We start from the raw sequence: 15,899 nt of genomic DNA, 5'->3' as shown, positions 1-15,899 counted from the left end.
GATTGCTCCTCGTAGGCCATGCGCGCCGCCGCCTTGGCAAATCCAGTATTACCGGGCCTTCTCCCTGAGCCCTAGTGTGGCGCGGGGACTAGGCGCAGTGCGGGGTCGCCTCGCAGGTTGTTCCGGGCCACTCTCTGCCGCAAGGTCAGACTCAAGCGCTCAGGTCCGCACGTCGCGGCACGCCTCATCACTCCTCAGCCGCACGTCTTGCGGCGTCGTGCAGGGCAGCAATGCACTCGAGTCCGCGGCTTTCCGGCCTGTGGCCCCACCGTTCCTGTATGCGTCCGAGCTCCAGTTACCGATATCGGAGCGCTGCCGGAGTTAGGTCGCTGTGCACCTCTGTTCTTCACCAATGCAGGGGAGCCATTTCCATGAACCAAACAGCAGACTAGTGCAGGATTATTAAGGATATTTTAAAACCACGCAGCGAAGCTCTGGGCTTATTCGGCCATCTTGGTTGCCGGCAAGCTCCGCCCCCTACTCTCACTCATTTTTCCTGAATCTTTAAATGATAGAGACAGTGCTCAGTATAGGCATAGGTTCAGTATAAGTATTATAGTCCAATAACGTCTAATCCTCTATAACGGGTGCTTTTCAAAATGCTATTCTCAGGTAGCACTGTGGTGAAATCCCAAGAACCTCAGTTTATAGAAAAGCATATCAAGGAGACTAGAAACAAGAAAAAAAAGAGAAAAGCCTGGCACTGTTTTCACTAAAAAGTAGAATTGTTGCGCAAGCAATAATGTTTTATCTGCTTTGTAATTTGTGGATCAACAAAGCCAAGGAGGTACAGAGGCTGGAGAGTATAACAAGGGAACCCGATCTTACTCTGTGGTAGATGATGGACAAAGCATGCTTCTGGATCTCTCATTGTATATAAGCATCACATACTCAGTGCTAAACATGGTAACCTTCATTTTTGACACATATATCAACAGACTAAATATATTAACCTTTTTAAGTGACTTTTCTTCAGGTGTCAAATCCAGCTTCTGATTGACAACATCAGAAGAAGGTGGCTGGAAGAAACCAAAATCAACTAACATTTACAACGAGAAAAACTTATATCTGCTTCTAATTTTACACTTTGCTTTTGCTCTATCTCTTGTACTTCCGAGTTTATCCAGTAGTTGATAGCATTTGTGGGAATGCGCTCTGGCTGGCAGCTTAAAGAGAATTTTGAGAAAAGACTAAATACTCCCTCAGGAAATTGATTGGACTGAGTGGGAATTAGTCGCTTCAAAAGCATTCAAAGACTTATCTAGGCATATATTTACTCTTTGAAACTAGCAGCTCCAGGTGGCAGAGCTGGGACTAGGTGAGGAGGGGGGATTTCGAGAGACGACCATGAGGGGAAATTATTTATTTAATTTTCCCTCGTGGTCATCTCTCGAAATCCCCCCTCACCTGGCCCCACAGCCCCACCACTCTTACCTGCAGCGGCCTTGGCTGGCCATCTCTGGGAACCAATTGGAGCATAATGTTGGACCAATCGGAGACTTGATCTGACTGATAATGAGTGGGGTACCTCTATACCCCCATACCACCCCTCCGACCCCCTTTTTGACAGTGAGAAGCTGTTCGGAAGTGGAACCTTTTCTTAGCGAAGATAGCACGAATCATTGGAACAAGAAAGCCTTCAACAGACCTCAGGCCTGTGCATCAAAAGCGGCGAAACGCGTGTTGGCTGTGCAGATCTACAAGATAATTTTATATACAAATAGATGACTAATCTACTTCATTAAAGAATTTAGAATGCTTACCTAATGAACTGACACATTTCAAGACATGTAATATAGGATGTTTAGCATTTGTAATCAAAAAGTATTTATTGTATCATGAGGCGGTGGCTTACTCACCTTCCAAATAGGAATCACTTGCCAACTACTATACAATAGTGTAAAGGTTCTGTAGGGCCCTCATACATTAGATCAAAGGAGTGGCACCTGCTATATCGTTCTCGTGAGTATGCGAGGAAAGATGAAATGCTGGGTGAATCCAGGGAAAGAAATATTTGGATTGGGAGACAAAGTAATAATACTCTAAATTGTGGGTGGCCATTCCACCCCCGGAGTAAGGTAGTATCAGCATGGCTCAACGTATTCTAGCCTGTTTGTTGGCCATGCAAAAGTAATACAAATGGAGCAGATTGTGCTGAAAAAGGTGTTTGTAAGGGGCAGTGGAGCAATTACAAATAGGTAAAGCAGTCTGGGGAGGAAGAGTGCTAGAGAAAGAATGAGAGGAGCCTAGTGTTGTGTCTGCTGCTTGATTTTGTGGACTGTTGGGCCATAATTAGCATGTAAAACTAGTGCAGAGTTTCAGTGTATTTATATACCGTGATAAAGTGTGGAATTATGACACCAAAACACGGGGAAGTTTATAATTTGTAGGGATACAGTGCACGTCAGTGGACGATCATGGACTTATCCCAGTTAATTTGAAGTCCAAAGAATTGTCCAGGTTTAATTATCTCTCTTAGAACAGGGTTTTGGTTAACTACAGGATAAACCTTTTACAGTATTATGTCGCTGGCATATAAGGATGAGAGGAAGACCTGCTGTGACTTTTGAACAGCAATTAACAGCTGAAAAATAGTGTGCCGGACCCTATAATTTAGCACACGTGCTATGATAGATCTAGATGGTGCTGCTGGAGGACGGCAAATACTCAGGGATCGAAGCACCCTTACAACTAGGGATATAGATAATAGGTTGCCTGTGCCAAACAAGAATGAGGAGCATCCTTCCTACAAACAGTTCCATTGGTCCAACAGTCATGGAACCCGGGACCCCCACAATGTGCAAATCATTGTGGATCGACTATAGCTCGAGATCTTTATGTTTGGTGCGTGTTATGTTTAATGATTAGTACTTCCATCAAGACGTTTTTCAAGGCATTGATGCATTTTGAAGTATGCAGCAGGGCCATCCCCCAATTCAGATATGTCAAGTTCTGCACCATTTATTTGTTCACCAGCTCGGTCCACGTGGTGCTGCATGACGACAGCTCGCGATATAAGTGCATACATTTTTTTATCTGTTGCCTGCAGGCTACTTTGTATATTTAGGAGCAATGTACAGATATCTGGGGAGCACATGTTGGTGCCCCCCTCTCCCTTAGGGAGAGAGGAGCCATGCTCATCATCACTTTTTGCTGCTGTTTTTTTTTTCTCTTCAAAAACTGGTCATGGACTGCTGATGATCAGTTTTATGCATTTGGTATGCTGCGGGCTGGTCTGCCAGAAGTCAGAGAGCCGGAGCAAGTCCTGCGGTCCAAGATTTTCCAGGTGAATAATGAGGGGAACAAACCTAGATCTCAAAGGGCCTACTGCGTTAAATCACAGTTGAACATGATGGTGGATAATCCAAACAATCTATAGAGTGATATTATGGTATAAACTCTAGGCCACAGAATGTTCCACAGTGCTAGTGTTACTGTAGTGGCACAGGGATGGCTCACCTATAAGCGCGGGTACAGGCCGCAGTGCCACGGGACAGTTGACTCGATCCAAGTCCCCTGTGTTGAGGCAGGTGATCACACAGTGGTCCGCACACCTTGCAGCGAGTCAGCATGCTGGTAGAAGGTGTAGAAGGTAACATACGTGATCATCTCTTAATATCTATGAAAGAACTGTACCACAGGGTCTTGAGCTCAAATGTCCATGGACTCGATGATTCTCGCTTCGGTGCCTGACCTAATCATGGGTTCACAATCTGCAACTCTGAGCATTAAGCTTGCTTAATCTCCACAACGGCCCCCCCGCGGCGGGATGCCTGGCTTTCACCTTGGGGATGCCCTGTAGGGGCTATCTCACAGGGAAAAGCCAGGACGGGTTCCCAAGGCAAGCGCGGAGATACCCCTTCGGGGGTCGATTCAGGCGCTATATAAGAAACATAATAATAATAATAATAATAGTGTTGAGAATGGGGATGTCACCAAGATGGTCTGGTGTTTGTACTTCACTAGAGCTGTGTCTGTCATGTGGCTGTTCTTTAGTCTCAGTAGACTTCAATTGTTGGATCCGTTTCCTTATGGCTTGTAACGGCTACAGAATACAAACAAATATATTGTTTGTTGTAATAATATTTAAATCATGCTTGAGCTTCTAAAGGTTTCTGATGGCGATTCTGCTTGATCAAAGTACACACTAAAGCCTAGAAAATGCCTACCAATCTATGTTCCTTTTTCACACTTCCCTTTCTAATCGTAGCATTTGTTAATTAAGCAACACTAGGCCCATCTAAAACTGTCTTGGTTACTGCAGCTTAGGCCAACCTGAAACTGGGTTGGCTACTGGAGCTGGCATCCAAATGTTTTAGCTTGGCTCTGGTGTGACTGGTGCACAGCTACCAGAAGAGCATATGTTGAGGGACCTTGTATCAACAAATAGAGAGAAACCGGAGCCTAACCGGGGCTGCAGTGAGTGGTTGGCCTCTGATCCTGAACGGCGCCATTTTGTGGACGGATGGTGAGGCGGCCGCCGATGTGATATCCAGGTGCGGCCCTGTTATATGGAAAAGGTGGTGACGGCAGGGGAAACATCACCCCTGCTTCCTTCTTGACCACTGCCCTACTCCTGTTGCCCCCATTGCTGCTGCCGGGGGTTTACCGGATCGGCCGACACTTGCTTCCCCGTGATGCCCGGGGGTTAGTGGTGCTCAGTGGACCTCGTGTGGAGCTGCCGGTTGGCACGCAGGGGTGAGGACCCCGATGCCGGGAGCTGCGTGGAAGGTGAGCTGACTGGTGGTGAGGGGAAACCAGAACTGTGACACTGGCGGCGGCTCGGGGACTAAGATAGAGTCTGCCCTGCGTGGTGCTGCACGCGTCAATCCAAAATCACGTTTGAGAATAAACGCCCGGCAAAACAGGTGGGCACAGACCAAGAGGCTCAGGGGGCCGCGGGAGGCAACGAAGACGGCGACAACCAGGGTGAAGACCTTAGGTCATTAATGTTGGAAATGCGAAACAGTCTACGAACTATAGATGCAAAGTTGGATACCCTGAGGACCCAACTTGATTCTGTAAAAACTCAAGTAGCCACCCATGAAACGCGGCTAGATTGCCTGGAGAATCGCCACACCGAGCAGCACGAATTGCAACAAGAAGCCAGAGAACAGCTCCTAAGTATGGAAAAGGTACTGGATGTCATACGTGCAAAGTCGGACGATTTAGAGGCACGTTCCCGATGCAGCAACGTCCGAATCACAGGCATTCCGGAGACGACAGCCATCACGAAGATGGAGGTGTTTGTCACAGATCTCCTGCATGAACTTTTCGATCCTCACCTATCCTCAGTATTTGTGGTAGAGCGCGCTCACCGAGCCCTGGGCCAAAAGCCACCACTGGGTGGCACGCCTCGACCAATAATAGCTAAACTCCTAAACTATCAAGACAGGGACACAGTGAAGTAGTGTGGCTCACTGTTTAGAGGCGGCAGACCCGAGAGCAGAGGACGGCCCGGGACCAGGGTTCGATTCCCGGCGCAGCAGGTTTCTGGACCAGGGTCAGCGGACTCGATAATTCTCTCGCCTCGGTGCCCACTCTGATCAGCGATCACACTCGGCAACTCTGGGCATTAGCTTACCTCATCTTCACTAACGGCCCCACCAGACCGCTGGGGATGCCTGGTCTCACCCTGGAGATACTCATTAAGGGACCATCTCTCAGGGAAGCCAGGAAGGGTTTCGCAGCGGTCGAAGCGCCTTGGGACCCTCCGGGTAAGTAGTGCGCTATATAAATGCCTATACATTTACACTGTGTTAAAACTGGCAAGAGAAAAGGGTGGTATCACGCATAAAGGTAATACCATCTCCTTCTACCCTGATTTTACACCGACAGTGCAGGCAGGGCAGCGTGAATTTCTACCGGCCAAGCGTCTGTTGATGGAGGCTCAAGTCCCATATGCATTACTCTATCCTGCCAAGCTGAAGGTCTCCCACAATGGCACTGCACATTTTTTCGCAGATGCCAAATCTGCACTTAAATTTGCTAAACACATATGTGGCCCTAAGGGAAAGAAATCAGGAGCCAAGGCAAATGGAGCTTAAGGCCACCTTAGTGACAATGATTGACCCCACTATCTTCCATGCTCGCTCTAAAACCTGATCTTTGGTGCTATTTCCAGGTCCCTCATTTGATGCTTGAAAGTATATTTTGCATGATATATTGCTGCCGTTAACCGCAGTGCTCCGAAAGTTGGTCTATCACATGTTTTCTGATATTACTATTCTACACTGTATTTTTGTTTTAATTTGTTTATTTTGTGCCCTGGATGTCGAGTTTTGTCACGAGCTCAGCCACCCTGTACGAACGGGGGTGTATGCGCGTGCTCCCATGCCTCCGAGGGACTGTCCCCACTGTTCAATTGTTCCCACTGTTTAAGTGGATCAGGAGGGGATTTGCCAAAACCTAATTGGGGGGTTGAGGCGGGTGGAGGGGGGGCTGGGTTGTTGGGTTTGTTTTTATGTTTGAGCTGTCAGGGCTTTCTATATGTACACAAGTATATGGAAGTGGTATCTGTATAAAGGTGGTGAGCTATCATTATATGGCCCAGGCGCGTTGATAGGGACTGACTTTAATATATGTAGGTCCTCACTTGGAACGTACGAGGTATGAATGATTGCAGGAAAGCGCACCGAAGTCATATTTACTTGGTGAGGCATCACATAGACATATGCTTTTTACAAGAATCCCACCTAAATGCCACGCCATCATCACGCTTGAAACATACTAGATGGTCAGATGTACATTCTGCAATATACTCTAATTATTTGCGTGGAGTAGCCATACTCCTACGTAGGGGCCTTGACTGGAGGGAGTGTGGAGCTGAACTGGATCCTGAAGGTAGATTTGTTATACTGCAGGGTCAGCTGGGTGGGAAACCTGTTATCTTGGTGGCCCTCTACGGACTGAATGTAGACTCCCCAGATTTTTTTCCGTGAGATTTGTACTAAACTAGCTTCTATTGACTGCTCTACCATTATTTGGGGTGGAGACTTCAACGTGGTGCTACAAGACGCGCTAGATAGGAGACGGGCGCCTAGGCCACTGCACCCTGCTGCAACCCAGGCCCTTCATGACCTAATGGACGAAGGACTGCTGCTTGACATCTGGCGGCTCCAACACCCAGATTTGCAGGGACCTGTATTTCCAGTTACCATGCTGCGTGGTCCAGGCTAGATTTTTGGCTTGCATCCCCTGATGTGGCTGCTTGGACCGTTGAGGTCAGACACCTTGCTCGTTCTCTATCGGACCATGCTCCTTGTTTACTAACCCTTGCCCTCCCTGATCTACCACCTAGGGCGTTCCACTGGAAGCTCCCACAGCATGCCTTGTTGGATGAGGCGTTTAAGGAAGGCATTCGATCTGATATCACAGACTATTTTGAATTAAACACTGGTTCGGTTTCCACGGTCGCTTCTTTGTGGCAGGCCTTCAAGGTGGTGATCAGGTGCAAATGTATATCGAGACAAGCTGGGGTGTTGAAAGCAATCAGAGGCACCCTGACGGACATAGAAATGCAAATAAGAGAACTTGAGAAACGATTCTGCACGTACAGTAGCCCCCAAGTGGCGGCGGATTTGAAAACTAAACTCTTGGATTTTGCAGAGGAGGTGCAACGTGAACTAAAGTTTTTAGGCAAATACGCTGAAGCTAGACGCTACGGTGAGGGGGATAGACCAGGACGCACACTAGCCATTATGATCCGAAAATCGGTATCCCCTCTTACATACATACAATCAATACCCCAGAGGGAGCCACCGTGGTGGGTCAGGAGAAGGTCCTTAGTGAATTCCGCACCTTTTATTCTCGCCTCTACACTGCTACACAGATGGAATGTACGGAGGAAATGCAGGCCTTTCTTGACTCAGTTGCACTCGTGTGGTTCAACGACACACATCGTAAATACATAGACCTCTCTTTCACAGTTGCAGACATCAAGTCAGTCATAAACAGTCTTCCCATTAATAAAGTCCCAGGATCTGATGGTCTTACGACCGCATTTTATAAGACATACACTGACGAACTGGCTCCATACCTTCATGCAGTCTATGAGGAAGCCCTTGAAGCAGAAGTCCTTCCAGCATCCATGCGAGAGGCGCTGATTGTGGCATTGCTCAAACCAGACAAAAGCGAAGCTGAACTGGACTCGTACCATCCTCTGTCGCTCATTAACGTGGACGTTAAAATCTATGCGAAATTACTGGCCAACCGCCTCCAACCACTCCTACCGATGGTGGCACTACCTGACCAGTCTGGGTTCATACCGGGTCGCTTGATCCCACAATCTCAGGACACTATTTTCAGTCTTACACTATTTGCACCCCTCAGTAAAAGCTGCCACAATTTTTCTGGATGCCACCAAGGCATTCGATTCCCTTGAATGGCCCTATTTGTTCCGCATTCTAACACGTATGGGATTTAGCCCTCTGTTCATACAGCGAATAAAATTGCTGTACACTGCCCCACTGGCCAGAGTGCGGATTAATGGCTTGATTTCCGATGCATTTCCGATTACACGTCACACTAGGCAGGGATGTCCTTTATCACCACTCTTGTTTGCTATTGCCATGGAGCCCCTTGCTGCCCGCATTCGTCAGCACCACAACGCCATGGGAATAGGGTTTAGTTCGCGTAGTTTACGGATTTCAATGTATGCTGACGATGTTACGTTATATATCTTAAATCCCTCCGAGAACCTGGATCAAGTGTTGCGGGAATTTATCAAATTTGGGGGCCTCTCAGGGATATCCATAAACTGGAAGAAATCAGTCATTTTCCCGCTAACAGATGGCACACCGGAGGTTCTTTCGGAATACCCATTGCATTGGGAAGCGGACGAAGTCACATATTTAGGTGTTTGGGTGTGTCGCAATCTACAAGACATCTGGTCCATGAACTTTGGAAGGGCCACTACGTGGCTTGAAGGAAAGGTAGCGATATGGTCCAAGCTCCCCCTATCCGTTGCCGGTAAGGTGGCGCTGTCAAAAATGGTTATACTTCCGAAATTTTAATATCTTTTTGCGAACATACTGATTCTGCTTACACAGCAATTTTTTAAATGTCTCAGATCCCATTTACTCTCTCTCATTTGGGCGGGTGGCCAGGCGTGCATCTCATATGATCTCCTGACCTTGCCGCTGCGCCAGGGAGGATATGCAAGTCTACGCAGTATGCGCACAAGCCCAATTCTTGCATTTCTGGATATACCAAAATCCCTATCAACCACATGTTGCGGTGGAGATGGACGCAGTGGCTCCACTGCCATTGACAGTGGCACTATACAAAAAAGCGCCACGTCCTGGTGCAAATGTGGATACCGCTGACACTCTAAGATGGGCCTGGAGAGCCCTGCAGCGACGGGCACACCTACCGCTCATGTTCGCTCCCGCAATCCAACTTCGTCACAATCCAATGTTAACATGCTTGGAGCTGGGAGGTGGAGTTCCTGAACTTGATGGTACCCAATTACTGACATTTGCGGATTTGTACCCAGATGGTACATTTCGGCCCCCCCCCCCACTGGTGTAGATGAGAATGAGGTCCCCTTTATGGAGAAATTTACATACCATAGACTTCGATCGGTGTGGCAATCTTTTGGGGATGGCTTCCCTGAAGCTCCCCCCACGCTTCAAGCCTTACAGACTTTACTTACGCGGGCGTCGCCGAGAAAATTGGTGACTAGACTATATACGACCATGCAGGACCAGGCCCCAATTGTCACGCCACGATCCCTGGAACTTTGGAATGTTGACTTAGATGCCCCGCTAGATGAGGAGCAGTGGTCTTTTTGCTGCAGACAACTCCTGGACCTCTCCCCTAATTATAAACTTCGCCTCACTCATTTTAAATTTTTACACAGATATTGCAGAACGCCTGTTAGACTACACCGAATGGGAATGAGGGAGAATGCCGGATGCTGGAGATGTGGGTTCGAGCCGGCTACATTCCTCCATATGGCTTGGAATTGTCCGGAGCTCGATGAGTTCTGGTCGAACGCGTTTGTTGTAATTAATCAAATATTTGGTAGAAATGACAACATTGTGCCACACCTGGGCTTGTTGGGTTTGGTTAAGGACACCGTGCCGCAGAGGAGAAAACGTCATGCACTTCTGCTTTTATATGCCCAGGTTGCTGTTAAATGGGGTAGACGTAGGGTATCTACCTTTAGAGTTATGGACCTTCTGGGAGTTGATGCCAGTGGCCTCCAGGCCTAGAGATATCTGGGAGCCCTTTGTGCAGTAGTCTAGGACGAGGGCGCAATCTCCCCAATCCGAAAATGTAGAAGAAGGCTCTTGAGAATCCCTGCTTAATCCGTGTGATGTTGGGTGGGCGGGGTTTTCCTGTCTTGACGTTCTGAGACGCAGTCACAACACGTTACATTGTATGGTAATGACATTCCTATGGGATGTCCCCGGGTTCCTAATTGTAGAGCTGTGTATATCGTCCCTGAACACCATATTTCTCCCTAATGTGAGTCAATGCCCCACCTATTCTTTACGCACACTTCATCAGTAAATATGAAATCACTATCCAAACCCTTGAGGCTAGTCCATCCGATGTCATTGTAATATTTCCCTGACTTGCTCACAATCTTGTGTTTCTGAGATGGTTGTATGTAAAATGCATCTGTTTATTACTCGCTGCATTTGATACTATATGTTTGATTGTATGACATATCTTTTTATTCAAATGCTAATAATCAGATTATAAAAAAAAAGGAGTGCTATCTGCTGTGCTCCTGACGGATGTACACATCATATTAGCATGAATTGTTAGTCCAAGAACCTTCAGCTTCCTGGCTCTAGAAAGTTTGTTTTAGTTGAATTCTGTCTTTCTTTCTGTTTAATTTCTTGTTCTTTGACTTCGTGCTCATTTGCCTCTCCCTGTCCTATCGCCTGAGATTCTTTCTTCCAAACTCTCTTGTCCCAATTATACCTCTCAGATTCTAAGAACTAGTGCAGTACTGTCTGAATGCAGGGCTACCTATGGATTTAGGATGAGGCTTACATCTTCAGATAACACATAGATACCACTAGTTAATATCCTATCATTTGGATCACTTTTTTAATTGTATGATGGAACAAATACTCCTTTTCCAGTTTCTTTTTAAACAATTTAAATTCTGTAATAAAATGTTGGTGCAAAAAATCATTGGCACATCTCTTAATATCTATGAAAGAACTGTACCGTAGTTTTGAGAATGGGGATGTCACCAAGATGAGCTTGTGCTTGTACTTCACTAGAGCTGTGTCTATCATGTGGCTGTTCTTCAGTCTCAGTAGACTTCAATTTGTGTATCTTTTTCCTTACGGCTTGTAACGGCTACAGAATACAAACAAATATATAACTGTTGTTTGTTGTAATAATATTTAAATCATGCTTAAGCTTCTGAAGGTTTCTGATGGCGATGCTGCTTGATCAAAGTGCACACTAAAGCCTAGAAAATGCCTACCAATCTATGTTCCTTTTTCACACTTCTCTTTCTAATCGTAGCATGTGTTAATTAAGCAACATTAGGCCCATCTAAAACTGTCTTGGTTATCAAAGCTTAGGCCAACCTGAAACTGGGTTGGCTGCTGGAGCTGGCATCCAAGGGCCAGATGTAGGTAAGTAACATTTACCGATTCCTAATTACTGAAAATTACCGAATTTTACCGATTCGGTAATTAAGAATCGGTAAATGTGAGGGGTGGGTATGTAGGGAATCCAGATGTTCCCTTTTTTCCGAATCGGTAAAGCCTATTGATTCCTATGGGCTTCAAAGCCCATAGGAATCAATAGGCTTTACCGATTCGGTATTTACCGAATCGGTAAATACCGAATTTCACAAGGGTGCAGGGGGTGTCACTTTGACACCCCCTGGCACCCCCTAAACAGGATTGGGTGCCATGTGGCAGGCATACAAGCCCTAGGGGCAGGTCTGCCTGCCACATGGCATAGGTGTGCATGCACACATGTGCATGCACACCGGAATCGGTATTTTACCATGAAGTTGGATTTCATGGTAAAATACCGATTCGTTAAGGCCTATGGGACTCGGAAGAGTCCTATCTACATATGGAATTTACAGAATCGGTAAAATTACCGATTCGGTATTTTACCGAATCGGTAATTTTACCGATTCTGTAAATGTAGATTTACCTACATGTGGCCTTGGATTTAGGCCACTACATACCGATTGGCCATTTACCGACCGGTAACAGCCGAAATCGGCCGTTACCGGTCTGTAAATGGCCTGAAATGGCTACCTACATCGGGCCCCAAATGTTTTAGCTTGGCTCTGGTGTGACTGGTGCACAGCTACCAGAAGAGCCTATTTTAAGGGACCTTTTCTCAACAAATTATAGAAACCACAGTGAACCCTTCATACATTCACACTTCTTTTTGTCACTATCATCAGTTGCATGACTGCACAGTGAAGTAGTCACTTCCCGCAATTACACTAGTCGCTACAGCATAGCTGGGAATGTAATCCTTTGGCGTGTGATGGCTTAAGGAGTGCTATCTTCTGTGCTCCTGAGGGATGTACGCATCATATTAGCATGAATTGTTAGTCCAAGAACCTTCAGCTTCCTGGCTCTAGAAAGTTTGTTTTAGTTGAATTCTGTCTTTCTTTCTGTTTAATTTCTTGTTCTTTGACTTCGTGCTCATTTGCCTCTTCCTGTCCTATCGCCTGAGATTCATTCTTCCAAACTCTCTTGTTCCATTTATACCTCTCACAGTCTAAGCACTAGTAAAGTACTGTCTGAATGCAGGGCAACCTATGGATTTAGGGTGAGGCTTACATCTTCAGATAACACATAGATACCACTAATTAATATCCTATCATTTGGATCACTTTTTTAATTGTATGATGGAACAAATACTCCTTTTCCAGTTTCTTTTTAAACAATGATAATTCTGTGATAAAATGTTGGTGCAATAAATCATTGATATACTTTTACATTTCTTGCAATGTTTATTCAAGGACACATCTCTTAATATATATGAAACAACTGTACCATCGTTTTGAGAATGGGGATGCCACCAAGATGGTCTGGTGTTTGTACTTCACTAGAGCTGTGTCTGTCATGTGGCTGTTCTTCAGTCTCAGTAGACTTCAATTTTTGGATCCGTTTCTTTATCAAAGTGCACACTAAAGCCTAGAAAATGCCTACCAATCTATGTGCAGTACTGTCTGAATGCAGGGCTACCTATGGATTTAGGATGAGGCTTACATCGTCAGATAACACATAGATACCAGTAGTTAATATCCTATCATTTGGATCACTTTTTTAATTGTATGATGGAACAAATACTCCTTTTCCAGATATCTTTTTAAACAATGATAATTCTGTAATAAAATGTTGGTGCAAAAAATCATTGACACATCTCTTGATATCTATGAAAGAACTGTACCGTAGTTTTGAGAATGGGGATGTCACCAAGATGAGCTTGTGCTTGTACTTCACTAGAGCTGTGTCTATCATGTGGCTGTTCTTCAGTCTCAGTAGACTTCAATTTGTGTATCTTTTTCCTTACGGCTTGTAACGGCTACAGAATACAAACAAATATATAACTGTTGTTTGTTGTAATAATATTTAAATCATGCTTAAGCTTCTGAAGGTTTCTGATGGCGATGCTGCTTGATCAAAGTGCACACTAAAGCCTAGAAAATGCCTACCAATCTATGTTCCTTTTTCACACTTCTCTTTCTAATCGTAGCATGTGTTAATTAAGCAACATTAGGCCCATCTAAAACTGTCTTGGGTATCAAAGCTTAGGCCAACCTGAAACTGGGTTGGCTGCTGGAGCTGGCATCCAAGGGCCAGATGTAGGTAAGTAACATTTACCGATTCCTAATTAACGAAAATTACCGAATTTTACCGATTCGGTAATTAAGAATCGGTAAATGTGAGGGATGGGTATGTAGGGAATCCAGATGTTCCCTTTTACCAAATCGGTAAAGCCTATTGATTCCTATGGGCTTCAAAGCCCATAGGAATCAATAGGCTTTACCGATTCGGTATTTACCGAATCTGTAAATGCCGAATTTCACAAGGGTGCAGGGGGTGTCACTTTGACACCCCCTAAACAGGATTGGGTGCCATGTGGCAGGCATACAAGCCCTAGGGGCAGGTCTGCCTGCCACATGGCATAGGTGTGCATGCACACATGTGCATGCACACCGGACTCGGTATTTTACCATGAAGTTGGATTTCATGGTAAAATACCGATTCGTTAAGGCCTTTGAGACTCGGAAGAGTCCCACCTACATATGGAATTTACAGAATCGGTAAAATTACCGATTCGTAATTTTACCGAATCGGTAATTTTACCGATTCTGTAAATGTAGATTTACCTACATGTGGCCTTGGATTTAGGCCCCTACATACCGATTGGCCATTTACCGACCGGTACCAGCCGAAATCGGCCGTTACCGGTCTGTAAATGGCCTGAAATGGCCACCTACATCGGGCCCCAAATGTTTTAGCTTGGCTCTGGTGTGACTGGTGCACAGCTACCAGAAGAGCCTATTTTAAGGGACCTTTTATCAACAAATTCTAGAAACCACAGTGAACCCTTCATACATTCACACTTCTTTTTGTCACTATCATCAGTTGCATGACTGCACAGTGAAGTAGTCACTTCCCGCAATTACACTAGTCGCTACAGCATAGCTGGGAATGTAATCTTTTGGCTTGTGATGGCTTAAGGTGTGCTATCTGCTGTGCTCCTGACGGATGTACGCATCATATTAGCATGAATTGTTAGTCCAAGAACCTTCAGCTTCCTGGCTCTAGAAAGTTTGTTTTAGTTGAATTCTGTCTTTCTTTCTGTTTAATTTCTTGTTCTTTGACTTCGTGCTCATTTGCCTCTCCCTGTCCTATCGCCTGAGATTCTTTCTTCCAAACTCTCTTGTCCCAATTATACCTCTCAGATTCTAAGAACTAGTGCAGTACTGTCTGAATGCAGGGCTACCTATGGATTTAGGATGAGGCTTACATCTTCAGATAACACATAGATACCACTAGTTAATATCCTATCATTTGGATCACTTTTTTAATTGTATGATGGAACAAATACTCCTTTTCCAGTTTCTTTTTAAACAATTTAAATTCTTTAATAAAATGTTGGTGCAAAAAACCATTGGCACATCTCTTAATATCTATGAAAGAACTGTACCGTAGTTTTGAGAATGGGGATGTCACCAAGATGAGCTTGTGCTTGTACTTCACTAGAGCTGTGTCTATCATGTGGCTGTTCTTCAGTCTCAGTAGACTTCAATTTGTGTATCTTTTTCCTTACGGCTTGTAACGGCTACAGAATACAAACAAATATATAACTGTTGTTTGTTGTAATAATATTTAAATCATGCTTAAGCTTCTGAAGGTTTCTGATGGCGATGCTGCTTGATCAAAGTGCACACTAAAGCCTAGAAAATGCCTACCAATCTATGTTCCTTTTTCACACTTCTCTTTCTAATCGTAGCATGTGTTAATTAAGCAACATTAGGCCCATCTAAAACTGTCTTGGGTATCAAAGCTTAGGCCAACCTGAAACTGGGTTGGCTGCTGGAGCTGGCATCCAAGGGCCAGATGTAGGTAAGTAACATTTACCGATTCCTAATTACTGAAAATTACCGAATTTTACCGATTCGGTAATTAAGAATCGGTAAATGTGAGGGGTGGGTATGTAGGGAATCCAGATGTTCCCTTTTTTCCGAATCGGTAAAGCCTATTGATTCCTATGGGCTTCAAAGCCCATAGGAATCAATAGGCTTTACCGATTCGGTATTTACCGAATCGGTAAATACCGAATTTCACAAGGGTGCAGGGGGTGTCACTTTGACACCCCCTGGCACCCCCTAAACAGGATTGGGTGCCATGTGGCAGGCATACAAGCCCTAGGGGCAG

Source organism: Lissotriton vulgaris, chromosome 11 (assembly GCF_964263255.1).
Source record: "Lissotriton vulgaris chromosome 11, aLisVul1.2, whole genome shotgun sequence".
NCBI lineage: Eukaryota > Metazoa > Chordata > Amphibia > Caudata > Salamandridae > Lissotriton > Lissotriton vulgaris.
Note: the sequence above shows the minus strand (reverse complement) of the source record.